This window comes from Engystomops pustulosus, chromosome 3 (assembly GCF_040894005.1).
Source record: "Engystomops pustulosus chromosome 3, aEngPut4.maternal, whole genome shotgun sequence".
In the NCBI taxonomy this organism is placed as follows: domain Eukaryota; kingdom Metazoa; phylum Chordata; class Amphibia; order Anura; family Leptodactylidae; genus Engystomops; species Engystomops pustulosus.
Window position 1 is genome coordinate 48236704 of NC_092413.1, and position 14039 is coordinate 48250742.

At 39.9% G+C, this 14039-nt stretch overlaps 1 protein-coding gene across 6 annotated transcripts in view; it reads left to right on the forward strand.

The window, feature by feature from the left end:
• The first annotated feature begins 6146 nt into the window (after positions 1-6146).
• SLC8A1 (solute carrier family 8 member A1) overlaps positions 6147-14039 on the forward strand; it is a 371105-nt gene continuing 363212 nt past the window's right edge. For all 6 annotated transcript variants that reach the window (XM_072140722.1, XM_072140726.1, XM_072140724.1 and 3 more), the window contains exon 1: positions 6147-6261. The gene's annotated coding sequence lies outside the window, so the exon portion shown is untranslated. The remainder of the gene's footprint in view (positions 6262-14039) is intronic.

A 14039-nucleotide genomic window follows, 5' to 3' on the forward strand; every position in this document is an offset into this window, starting at 1 on the left:
AAGCCGAGGCCCATAATTTTACCACAAAACCTGGTAAAACCTATATATTTTTTACTCGAGTATAAGCCGAGTTTGGGTTTTCAGCACATTTTTTTGTGCTGAAAAACTAGGCTTATACTCGAGTATATAAGGTATATACAATGCTAGGTTATAAATCTTGACCAGTGTAAGATTGTCGAGTCATACATTGCACCATCTATTAGTTAATCTAATTCCCTCAAGAAAACTATGTCAAAATTTTGGCCCATCTGCATAATTTTTATCGTCCTAACTTTTTCCCTCGAAGCCACATCTCCTCCTTCATACAAATCAGAAAAGTGCTAAAAACTGTCTAAAAAGTTGGGCTGGGGTAGTTTATAGGTAATTTAGTAAACAGGGCAAATCTTAAAAAAGACCCCCCAATGTAATTATAATATATAAATTTCCCCCAAAATAAATTATGACAATTCTAAAATAAACAAACTCCCCTTTATTCAATGATGTGTCCCTCACATTGTGAAAGTGTCTGATATTAATTATTGTAACCGTGCAATGCATATATACAGCATCAGAACCAAGTTTAGTACATAGATAAAGCACCAAACTCCAAAAAACACAGCATCTGTATCTGTGTGCGGATCTCTAGATATCAATAACATCTGCGTTTTAAAGTTTGATCATTCTAAACATCCGTAATCCTAGAAAGTGAAAAAAACTGGTAGCAAACTTTATCTTAGTTGAATAGTAAAGTAACCCTAACCATGAAGGTTATTCAGTATGAAAATACAACAGCTGCACAATGTCTTAACGTCTGGATGAAGCAAATGCTATAAAAACCAATATGAAAAGTTCATAAAATATATTGATTCCTGACAATGTCAGATTTCCTGCCAAAGATTCTTGATAGTGTCAAATCAACTTTAGTTTTTGTTACTTTTATTTCCAGTTATCTCTACAAAAGATCAGGAAATTGTAATTAATTTATACAAAACAATCCATTTCCTTCCAGATTAGCTGTTCATTCCTTACACAATAGCAACAGTTTTATCAAAAAACATACATTATAGATAAAGCTCCAAGAGATTATCACAGCGTCTTGGAAATTTTCACTCATTCTGTATAATACATGAAAATGATTCACTATTCAATAGATGTAATTTGACAAAATCATATTTGAACATTTATTGTTTATGTTAGTGCAAGAATTCCATTTGTTTAACCCATTGAGTCCTCTTCATAAAGACAAGGTGTTTCCTGCATATTGCACCAAACACCCACCAGTAAGCATTGAAAAGCCCCTGGCAAAGTATGTGGGCGTAGCCATCTTGGGGCGGATCAGTGCCCCCCCTTGATGTCATCAGGGGCAGTGATCCATTGCTGTGACAGCCGTGAGACTCCCAGGCTTGTCATTCAGCACCGATGGCACACTGTTGTAGATCAGTAAAAAATCCCTATGTGTTGTAATACAGTAGCATTGCAGTGTATGTTATGATCAATAGGACCACCTAGGGTTCTAGTAGGGTTAAAATACAGTATAACTTTCAAAAATGAAGTAAAAAAAAAGATAAAAGTTAATAAATACCAAAATGTTCAACTCATCCTCCTTTCCTTAGAATTGATGTACAAATAAGAATAATATAATGGTTATTCACCACGGTGAACGCTGTAACGGATAATAACCAGTAAATGTCTGGATTTTTTTTAACATTTTGCTACAAATAAATTTTTTTATAAAAGCAATTAAATAGTCGTGCAGTCCCCAAAGATGTAGCAATGAAAACATCATCTCATGCCACAAAAAATGGTACCTTATACAGCTCCATACACTGAAATATGAAAATTCAGGAAAAATTAAGAATTTAGTTTTTACAAAAGATTTTCATTTTTTAAATCTACTAAAACATAAAAAAAACAATAGAAATTTGTTATCTCTATGATTGCACCGACCAAAACAATAAAGGGGAGGTATCATTTGGTGTGCACAGTAAAAGCCATAAAAACAGGGCCCAAAAGAAAATGGAACAAATATGGGTCAATTTCACTGCATTTGAATTTCTTTTCAGCTTCCCAGTACACGGCATGGAATATATAATATGAATATATTATATAAATACCAGAACTAGGAAGTACAATTTGTTACCCAGAAAACAAGCCCTTATACAGCTCTGTACACGGAAATATAAAAAAGTTATGGAATTTTGAAAGCGGGGAGTGAAAAATGGAAACACAAAAACCAAAAAGAGCAGTGTCCTTAAAGAGTCAAGTTCAAAAATCCTAACATTATGGTCTGTCCAACGAGCTGGCTCCATAATAGGCAAATGGGAAGCATCTGTATCTGTTTTTCCTTAGGATGGAGTCTTTTAAGCCAAGCACTGCTCCTCTGGGAAATGGGCATGTATACAAGGTCTATGTCCCAGAAAGTAAAAATTGTGGTGGTAGTGCCTCCTCTTGGAAGGCGTTAATTCTATAAGTTAATATCGGTCCCTTTAACCAAAGAATGGGAGAATGGGAGAAAGAATGTACAAAGTGCACCCACCCCAGACATACTGGGGGTCATTTACTAAGTGCCCGATTCACGTTTTTGCGACGTGATACCCGAATTTTTCCGTTTTGCGCCAATTTTCCCTCTATTGCCCCGGGATTTCGGTGCATGTGATCGTATTGTGGCGCATCGGCTCCGGCATGCACGCGGCGGAAATCGGGGGGGGGGGTGGCTGTAAAAAATCACGACGGATTCGGAAAAACAGCCGCATTTTTTAAAAAAAAGTGTCTCTCGACACGCGCTTACCTTCATCCAGGATGGCTCGTGAACTCCAGTGCGTTCCGATGCTCTTCAGCACAGCAGCGACACCTGGTGGACGTCAGAGGAACTGCCTTAGTGAATCCCAGCCGGACCCGAATCCACCGCAGAGAACGCGCCGCTGGATCGCGAATGGACCAGGTAAGTAAACTGTTGACATAGCGAATACACTCTTGTTCTCTACACCCTAAACCTTGGTTGAAACACTTCTGGAAATTACAGTTGCAGCACAACAGGTACAGACATCACCTTTAAGAGACATATTTAAAAGCCATAATTGGATTTACATTTAACATGGGTAAAATGTAGACACGATTCTGGATAATATTATTGCTAAAAGTGTGAAATGTGTCTCTAAAAAAATTATTACCATATATACTCGAGTACAAGCCTAGTTTTTCAGCACAAAAAAATGTGCCGAAAACCCAAACTCGGCTTATACTCAAGTAAAAAATATATAGGTTTTACCAGGTTTTGTGGTAAAATTAGGGGCCTCAGCTTATACTTGGGTCGGCTTATACTCAAGTATATACGGTATATCCTGTAGCCTGTTCAGGGTTAACAAAGCAAATAACATTTTGTTCTCCCGAAGAGATTTTTTTTCCGTGTGGGGGCAACATCATATCTTGCCTCTGTATTGTATTTTTCCTTTGTCATTTTCCTAGGAACATATTAATAATTGTTGACTTTCCTCTAGTGAGTAAGATAAGTCCCTAACCAAGTAGGTTATGCCCAGTTGACAGCTTATACCTGCATTTCAAGGAGTAATATTAAAGATTCCTGAAAAGACTCTAAGCGTCCAGGGCAGAGGTGGTGGAAAAATAAACACATTTACCCTGCTCCAGCTCCCGCTTCCCATTTTGTGCTCATAAGACCTGCTTCCCCCAACGAGGCCACACAATATCTAAAGCAAGTGCCATGACCCCCTGAAACTTCCAGCCAGACACAGTGCAAAAAACTTGCCATTCAACAACTTTTACTGTATAATAAAATTAATTTCAGGAATCTGGAAAACCCCTTTAAGGTAACTGCATAATGCAGGGTTATAAGCAGGGTTGGCTCCAGGATTCAGTAGGCCCCTGGGCGACAGAGCCTAAGTGGGCCCCTTTGCAGTGAACTCACATGGCAGCATTAAAAATTCCGAAGCTAAAACAGTCTCATGTTGCCTAAAATATTCCCTAGCTCATCATATCAGCCCCCTCATGGTTATTTTATATACAGCCCCCTCATGGTTATATAAAGCCCTCCTCACCCCCTGTGAGTCATTAGATAAAGCCCCCCTCATCCCCATGGATTACTTATGTACAGCCTTATGTGGGCCCCCCAGCCGGCCCTGGTTCTAAGAAAAGATGTCCCGGCATTGGTATTCCTTGGGCAATAGGAGCATTTGGTAAAAGCACAAGAGGTGACATGACAGGTCATTTTTCATGTGCTTTCTCTACTTTCATGCTTTCTTCATACAGGATTGTGTCAGCCTCATCAACTAATAGTGCTAGTCAATTGTCAAAAATCCTCATATGATTGGATGAAAGCATGGGCCTATAAGAAGTGGATGACAATGATTGCCTCTCATAACCCTTGTTAAGGGGTGGAATATTTTAGGTAGCATGTAACCGGTTAGCTCTTAATGATGATATGTTGGAAGCAGAAAAAATGAGCAAGCGTGAGGATCTGAGCACCTTTGACAATAAGTCATATTGTTATATCTAGATCACAATGTCAGAGAATTCCCAATACTCCAGTTCAAATCATGCAAAAGTCAGTACTTAAAGAAAATCTACCATCAAAATCTAGAATGATAAACCAGGGACACTTACTCATAGATCCAGGCACCGTGACTGTGGTATCCATGGCCTCCTTCCTTCTAAAATCAACTGTGAATTTGTCTCATCCAACCCCCTGCTCTCTCCCTTCTCCCTCTGCCTGTGCCTCTAGCTGGAAGTGCAGTGGGAGGGGAGACACGCTCTGCTCATTGTAACAGCCTGTGAAGATACAGCACTGAGGGGCTCTGGAAACACCCACCAGAGCCTTTCAGACTCACTAGCATAATTAAAAGTTGATTTTAGAAGGGAGGAGGTTATGGATAAAAATATAAGAAGATTACCACAGTCACAGTGCCTGGATCTATGGGTAAGTGTCCCTAGTTTATCCATGCTTGAGTATGATAGTAGATTTCCTTTAATAGAAGAAATCCAAATAGGGACAACTAATGAACAGGTGACAGGATCATAGGCTCTGCTGGCTGACTTATAGATGTGGAGCGCAGTATATATTTAAAGTATTTAAAGTATACAGTAGTAGATTTGTAACCTAGTAGATAAGGCTGGGAAATGACATGGGTCCATCAAGTCCAACCTGTAGAGGAGGACACCTTACCTCAAAAGGGCAGTGAGACTATTGAGGTTGTATTGTATCTGTGCAGTATATATACAGGCAGTCCCCGGGTTACATACAAGATAGGGCCCGGAGGTTTGTCCTTAAGTTGAATTTGTATGTAAGTCGAAACTGTATATTTTATAATTGTAGATCCATACAAAAAATTTTTGGCCCCAGTGACAATTGGAGTATAAACATTTTTTGCTGTAATGGGTCCAAGGATTATTAATAAAACTTCATTACAGACACCTTACAGCTGATCATTGCAATCTGGGACTATAGTAAAGCATTAAGAAAGCTTCACCAGAGGTCAGAGGGGTCTGTCTGTAACTATGGGTTGTCTGTAAGTCGGGTGTCCTTAAGTAGGGGACCACCTGTTATATATATATATATATATATATATATATATATATATATATATATATATACATATGGCACTGTGACAGTATCATAAAGTATGAAATAATGAAGGTGGCTAGATGGCACTAATTTGATTGTTGTCTATTTTCCATAAAGCAGCATATAAAGCGCATGTTACTATAGAAAGATATAAGGATATGCTTTGTAATTATACATATAGAACAGCACACAAGATAATTTTTGCAAAAACAAAACCAATGAGACAGAAGTTATGAATCTACTAACATGAAGGCTTCAACAAGAAACTTCCCTTTTGAAGGAGCCAAGACCATAATACATCTTTGATGTTGAAATAGCCACATCCGGAGAGTTGTAAGTGATTTATGAGATGCATAATATTTGTGGTAGTGTCAGTGTAGTAGGTAATGCCTCTGCTACATAGGTGCCAAGCATGAATCGAGGCGTTCCTTTTTATCTCTGATGTGTTGGATGAAGCTGGAAGCTTCCAGATAGTTGCATTTTGACAGCTTGGAGTTACTGTTGGGAACAGATCCATGTATGGAAGCAAATGCACAAAAGAATAGATAAGCTGATATCCAGCTATGCAAACCATGTTTAGAGACACTTAAAGGACACTTAAAGGACAAGCATCACAAGTCCCGTCTTTCTGGTAAATGAAGACTACCTATTGTATGAGATCCTTTATGCTCTTTATGCAGGAAAGAGCTGCAGGGCCACTAACTCAGGTAAGTGAAATGAAAGGAAAAGATTGACTTGAAAAATGTCAATGTCATGAGTTTCCTTATAAGCAGGAGACATTCTGCCATTCTCATTGTTGGCATTGTGACATGTTTTTATTTTATGGCGTACAATGACTTGCATGGTGAACCGGATCATGGATTGTAGAGTAGACCCTCCGTTACCCTGCGCAGAACAGGACTCAAAGTGAATGTACTATGGCGCATCCAGACAGCGCTGAGTAATACAAATTCCAAAGGACTATCTCCGTCTTACTGTGATATATTACAAACTTGAGAACTTGAGAAATTTCAATTTCATGCAAATATATCCACTCTCAGGGCAAGTAAAAAGTCACTGAGTTCTGTGATGGCTTCCTCCCATTCCTGGTTTCATGCTTATTTAGCTTTCTAAATGTATATAAGGCATCTTTATTTTATGCAGACTGACAAGACTTCATGCAGGTGACCTTGAATTTTTGATTTGAGCCTCCATTAACAGCGGCGGGTGGTGACCTTGTTAGGTCAGAAAGGTCATAGTAAAAACGTAGCCTTGCCAGATAAGTGAATGCTATGCTTTGTACATGCTGATCAATAACTAATTTGTACAAGGGGGTATGGATAACATTGATATTATCCAAAAAATGTTGTGGTTGTATGTGTGTGCTCCAGTATTCATGTGTGTTACAATATATGTGTGCTATTCCGAGTCTCTGGATTGTAGTCATTATATGTTGTTATTTATTAAAGGGGTTGTCCACTTTCAGCAAATATTTGATAAGGTTTGGGTAAGGAAAATGTATCCAATTTCCCAATATACTTTCTGTATCAATTTCTCACGGATTTATAGATCTCTGCTTGCTGTCCTGCTATAAAAGATTCTATGTTTACTTCCAGTGGATATAATCTGTTCATGTGAGGTGATGTATACGTATAATAATAGTTATTAAGGTGTGTGCCCAAGCTCTTCCAGTTCTGGATTGTTTTGGAGGTTCTTCTATCCTTGTGAGAGATGTAAATTGGGCCTCGCACTGTTTGGTTGAATGACATGGCCCTTTTACAAAGTTGTAAAAGATGTCTGTTTTTCTTGGCAACCCATGGCGGGTCTTTTATGCATCCCTGTTGTACACAGAACTGTTACATCTTTTGTAGAGATTGCGGTCCAGCCGGCATGATGCAATACACACTAATACAAAAGAGCCTGAATGTGCTGCCAGTGTGTTCCCACAAGCCTCCTTCTGGAGAGCCCTCGTGGAGGAAGCTCCGCATTGTAACTTGCCATTTCGTCTCAACATTTTTTCACTCAGCTTTTGTCTACATGACGCTGCCGCAGAAGTATGAAAAGCAATATTCCCTGCAGCTACAAACATACAGCCCAAAGGAACAAAAAATACCATATGAATAGATGCGCCGACTAATAAAAAAATCAGCTTTAATCTTCAAAACTCCCTCAGCCATGATCTTGTGCTTGTTTTCCAGGGTTATAGGGATAAATACACTTCTATTCCCAAATTATGGTTCATCTGGATGCTTCAAATTTCAATAATAGGACATGCTCAGGCTGGGACATTAGCAGTCCGTGCTTAGCGCCTGAAGTAGAAGATTAAGTATTATATTGTTTGCTACAATGCTGGGAGTACGTTTTGGTCATAGAGGATTTAGGGTTTTACATTCCAGTATGATTAATTTGCTTTTTTATAAAATTTTGCATGAAAATCAACTGCTTTACTCTAGCGGTAGAATCCATCTACATGCGGACCCCAGGCTGCCAGTTGCCCACCAATGATAATTATAGACAGTAATGTTGGTAAACTAATAGTAAAAAAAAAATCTTAAATAAAACTGTGTTTTGACCCTAGTTCATTAGATGCATATGTATTAGTAACACATTTAGATTAAGGTAAGTTTGTTATGCTTGTCCTTGGCTTTACAACATATTTAGAATTTTTTTCAACTTGCTCCATAATCCACATTTTTTATTTATTGCTCCAAAATATGGAGCAAGTCTGAAGATAATTAATGACTAAGATCAAGAAGCTAATGGTGCTCTCCAAGATGGTGCTTTTACCATGCCTCACTCCCTCCCACTATCCATTACATGATGTTATATCATATACAATAGACAAGCAGCATATTGAACACTCCTACTCTACTCTGTGGAAATATCTTGTACACTTAAAGGGGTTGGCCACTTATAGAAAACTTTAATGGGGTAAGTATAAGACCCTAATGGGGTCACCTACATCATACTTACTCCGATAAAGTTTCCTGTTCACCACCGGGAGCCACAAGTCACTTGACGCCCCTGGGCACAAGGACTCGAGACTTTGATGTTTCATGCATGACCCCTTCAATCATAGCCACCCCTATCTATGTGGCCGGAGGAACATGCACATGTTCTCAACCACTGATATGGGAGTAGTTATGTTGGGGAGAGTTGCATACAATAATAAGTGCCCCCTTCATCTCCCGGAAGCTTGAAGGATATGGGACATCACAAAGTCACATGATCTGCTGTCAGTGGGTCTCCCAGTGGCAAATAGGAAACTATGTCATGGTATAATGTCAAGTATAATATGGGCAATCCTATTAGGGTCTTATACTTACCCTGTTAAAGTTTTTATGAGCGGCCAACCCCTTTAAAGCCTTTTTAAGAGTTAATATGAAAATGCACTTAGTTTAAGAGCTAGATAGAAGGAACTATGGCCGAGTGCCAGTTTTCTGTCTGACTTTGCACATTTTTTTAGGTGCAAACTGCTTGCACAGATATTTAAGAAATGTCCACCCCACATTTGTGTTGCACACAATTGTTTTGTGGTGCAGCTGCACTATTTTTCCAGTGCACAGTCGGACTGTGCACCACATTTAACATGCAAAGTCCGACAGAAATGAGTTGCACGCCCCATGTTAAAGGTGCACTTTGTTGGGGCAGTGCAGGGGGCGTCAGATTCATGAAGAATGTGCACCAGAAATCCTGAATCTGGTGCCTTCTGCACAATGCACAGGAAAACTGCACATTGGGGGTCATTTACTAAGGGCCCGATTCGCGTTTTCCCGATGTGTTACCCGAATATTTCCGATTTGCGCCGATTTTCCCTGTATTGCCCCAGGATTTTGGCTCACGCGATAGGCCGGTGAACTTCAGTGCATTCCGGCGGGCCTCGGCGGACTTCAGCGCAGCAGCGACACCTGGTGGACGTCAGAAGAACTACCTTAGTGAATCCCGGCCGGACCCGATTCCACCGCAGAGAACGCGCCGCTGGATCGCGAATGGACTGGGTAAGTAAATCTGCCCCATTGAGTCCATATTATGTATGTAAATTTATTGGAGAAAAAAATTAAGTGTTAAATTTACTCATGAAATGATACAGCATCCAGCCATTGGGTGTGATTTATCATGTATCAAAATGGTAGCTTTTCTGTCAGAGTTTGCACATTCATTTTAGTGTAAACTGCTTGCACAGGTATTTAATAAGTGTCTGCACCACATTTTTGTCACACACAACCCTTTTGTGGTGCGGCTGCACTAGTCATCATGCAACACAAATTAGTGGGCGTTTCAGTGCTTATTCGGACCGTGCGCCAGATTTATCATGCATAGTTCGACAGAAATGTGTTGCAACCTCTATGTTAAAGGTTCACCCAAAAAAAAGTGGTGCATCTGTCGGAGCAGTGCAGGGAGCACCAGGTTCATCCTGAATCCTGAATCTGGCGCCCCCTGCACTATACACAGGCAAACTGCATATGGTGCAGTTTGCAGTGTTCTTAGTAAATGTGCCCCAATATTGGTTTAATGAGAACTTTTTGGCAGGATTTGAGCTAGGCTTTGTATGTGTCAAGCTACTCCAAAACGTAGTAAAGAAGAATAGAGAAGGAAGCCAAAAAATCACAGCTCCGTTCTCTACGCCATTACCTTGTAGAAACCCAGGGATGATTGGCCAAAAATTGAAATGTACTAATAACTGAAGAGGACTTTGGGGGACATTAGTATTAGTTGTGTTATTAGATAAGGATAGGCCATCAATTTCAGACCAATGAAGTCTAACTCCCAACACCCTAACAATCATTTATCTAAAGGAGTCACAGGACTCTCTTATTGTGAAACAGGCCGTGTGCCATACATTTTTATACACTATACCTGGTATTAAAAAGGTGGTATTAGGACTCTTCTGCCATTTTGCTAAGCCATGTAGCCAGGCACAATATTATTGAAGGAAAACTTAGAAGTGGATGCAATGCTGAATCAGCTAAATGTGGCCATTTTATTTTTCTCAGTATTTTGGTTTTCCCATAAGTCACAACCCAACAGGTCATAAACATGAGCATATACTACTGATATACCATCACTTATTTGTATGTATTAATTTGTGGCCAGTAAAGAATTTTCCTTTCATCCAAAATGGTGATGACAATGGTTGCAGTTCACATTCCCGCTCTTCTAAAGTCCATATCATTTGAAGCCTCTGGTGAATAATATAGTGTCATAATGTGATAGCACCTTCCATACTTTCACTTTCCTGATAAATTCTATCAGGGACACCTATTCCTAGACCGTGCACAACCAATTTTCTGCGCAGCGACCTTGTCTACAGCTAAAGGTCATGACAGTCCTGTGAGTAGCCACCACGATGAGTGACATCTTGAATGACGTTTGTAGATAGCAAAGAAGTATGTTACGGCACAAATGCATAGACCCAGCCTAAAGTGTGTGTGTGGTATAGATAACAACTGTGTAAGCAATGCTTATCAGAGTTACTATAAGCAGCACTGTCATTACAAGTCCTAGAGACACGATCATTGACTGAGTAGATGCATTTACTCTTCTCTTGACGGTAATTTTCCAGTAAGTTAAATCATTTTTATGATACTATTATACAGAGTAAACATATAGATGGTAATGTTATGGAAATGGCGGAGTCCCATAGTCAAGGGCACCAGAGAATGGACATATATTATAAATATTAAGGTAACATAGTCCTGTTAGTCTTAACATAGAGCGTAAAGATAAACACTCCGATATCAGAAATTTATTTCATGATTATATTATAAATTCCACCACGAGACAAGGTTAAAATAGTTGCTTGGAAATACCAGGCCATTTTTCACTTTCTATAGAGGTTTAATCAGTGGTTTCCAAAAATACGTCATAATCTTTTATAGGAAGCCCGGGAGCTTAGAAGCACTCAGTTTATGACAAGGGTTTATTTGCATTTTTACTATAAATCTCTAGTTAGATGCTGGGACTTATAAAAGGGAATGTGCCTGAACCATTTACTAGTGAAATTGTGACCCAAGAGCTTTGATCAATGTGCAAAAGGGCAGTATCTTCATATTATTAACTCATTTATAGCACATTTTTCATATTATTGAGTCTTCACGTCCTAAGGTCAATGCTTAAAGGCATTATTTAAAGGTAGAAAATCATAGCATTGCCACAAACATGCCGTAAATAAGAGTAACACTGTGTCCAATTATTCTCATGTTATACAACTCCTTTAAGCTAAGCCTATAAGGAACACAATGCCTCCTAAATATATATAAGTATAGATTCATATAATTAATATAATAATAACTATATTATTATATTATAATATTATATAATTTTATTATTATTATATAATTAATATAAGTATAGATTAGTAGGGTCATGACTAGAGATGAGCGAACACTAAAATGCTCGGGTACTCGTTATTCGAGACGAACTTTTCCCGATGCTCGAGTGCTCGTCTCGAATAACGAACCCCATTGAAGTCAATGGGAGACTCGAGCATTTTTCAAGGGGACCAAGGCTCTGCACAGGGAAGCTTGGCCAAACACCTGGGAACCTCAGAAAAGGATGGAAGCACCACGGAAATGGACAGGAAACAGCAGGGGCAGCATGCATGGATGCCTCTGAGGCTGCCTAATCGCACCATTATGCCAAAATTATGGGCAACAGCATGGCCATGACAGAGTGACAGGATGAAGCTAGATAGCATCTAAAACATCCAATAATTGACCCTGACACTATAGGGGACGGCATGCAGAGGCAGCGGCAGCAGGCTAGAGAGTGGCATGGCGACATACCCTAATTGGACTCAGGCTTCAAACCAATGGGTGTCAGAGAGGAACCAAAGGAGGTGAGCAAGAAGCGCTCAAATAATATCGGTACATGATAAAAGTTTGCCAGTATATTTTGTGGATTACACAGCAGGGTGGCGACAAAGTTAACATGGAAGCCATGAAAACAACCCAAAATTCTGCCTGACACAGCTCGTTTGATAAGGGGACCATGTATGCTTACAGTTCATGCCAGTCGCTGCACTGGCTGCCAGTCTCCTTTCGAATACAGTTTAAAATAATAATAACCCTCATCCATAAAGCTCTGTATAATGCTGCACCCCCCTACCTCTCCTCTCTTATCTCAGTCTATCGCCCAACCCGTGCTCTTAGATCCGCCAGTGATCTTAGATTAACCTCTACCCTAGTGCGGACCTCCCACTCGCGTCTCCAAGACTTCTCTAGAGCTGCACCAATTCTATGGAATGCTCTGCCCCGGACTATCAGACTAATACCTAACCTCCAAAGTTTCAAACGTGCTCTTAAAACCCATTTCTTTAGGCAAGCCTATAACACTCATTAACTGCATGAAGTTTTAACTCTTCTACTAACCCGTCCTGTGTCGTCCTCCCATCTGTTATCCAGCAACCAACAGGCACCAGACTTCTCTGCAGTCCCATTCACCCTGGACCTGGTATATAAGATGACGGCTGAGTGGTTCAAGCGACAGCAATTCCATTTATTATATTTTTTTCTATTCCCTAAGAAGAATGGCTTGACCATTAAATATTCTTTTACCTCGTGTTACCCCATCATCTTCATAAACCGTAAGCTCTGGCGAGCAGGGACCTCACTCCTGTTGTTCCATACAAATGTTGTGCTCTGTTACATTACATTTGTATTTGTTTCCTATGATTTGTAAAGCGCTACAGAATATGATGACGCTATATAAATAAAGATTATTATTATTATTATTATGGAGGCGGTGAACTAGTAGTAGATTAAAGGTGCTGCAACTATGTTAGTTGGATCTTGGGATGGAGCTGGCGCTCTGCAGCCAGGCGAGCTTTCGCCAATCCAAGCCCCTGTCTCTAGGCTACTCCCCAAACAGCACTTCTAAGAACCTTTTGTATAAGATCAAGTGTAGTAGCGTTCTTATAAGTTTAGGATATGGCGGGTGAGGGGAATGTAAACAGATGCGCAAGAAGCGCTGAAATAATATCCCTAAATGGTAAAAGTTTGCCAGTATATTTTGTGGATAACACAGCAGGGTGGCGACAAAGTTAACAACTTTGATGTGGAATCCATGAAAACAACCCAAATTTCTGCCTGACACACCTCGTTTGATAAAGGGACGATGTATGGAGGCAGCTATATGGACGACTTTTGGAGGTAGCAATGGAGACAACGTGTGGAGGCTGCTATGGAGACAATTTAATTTGGATAGTGCCTGTATGTGGCAGTCCCAAACATTTTTCAAACCAGAGGAGCAGGTAGGTGGCCCTCCAGTAAAATGGAATAGATTGAGTGCCTGTATGTGGCAGTCCCAAAAATTTTTCAAACCAGAGGAGCAGGTAGGTGGCCCTCCAGTAAAATGGAATAGATTGAGTGCCTGTATGTGGCAGTCCCAAAAATGTTTCAAACCAGAGGAGCAGGTAGGTGGCCCTGCAGTAAAATGGAATAGATTGAGTGCCTGTATGTGGCACTCACAAAAATTGTTTCAAACAGAGGACCGGGTAGGTGGCCCT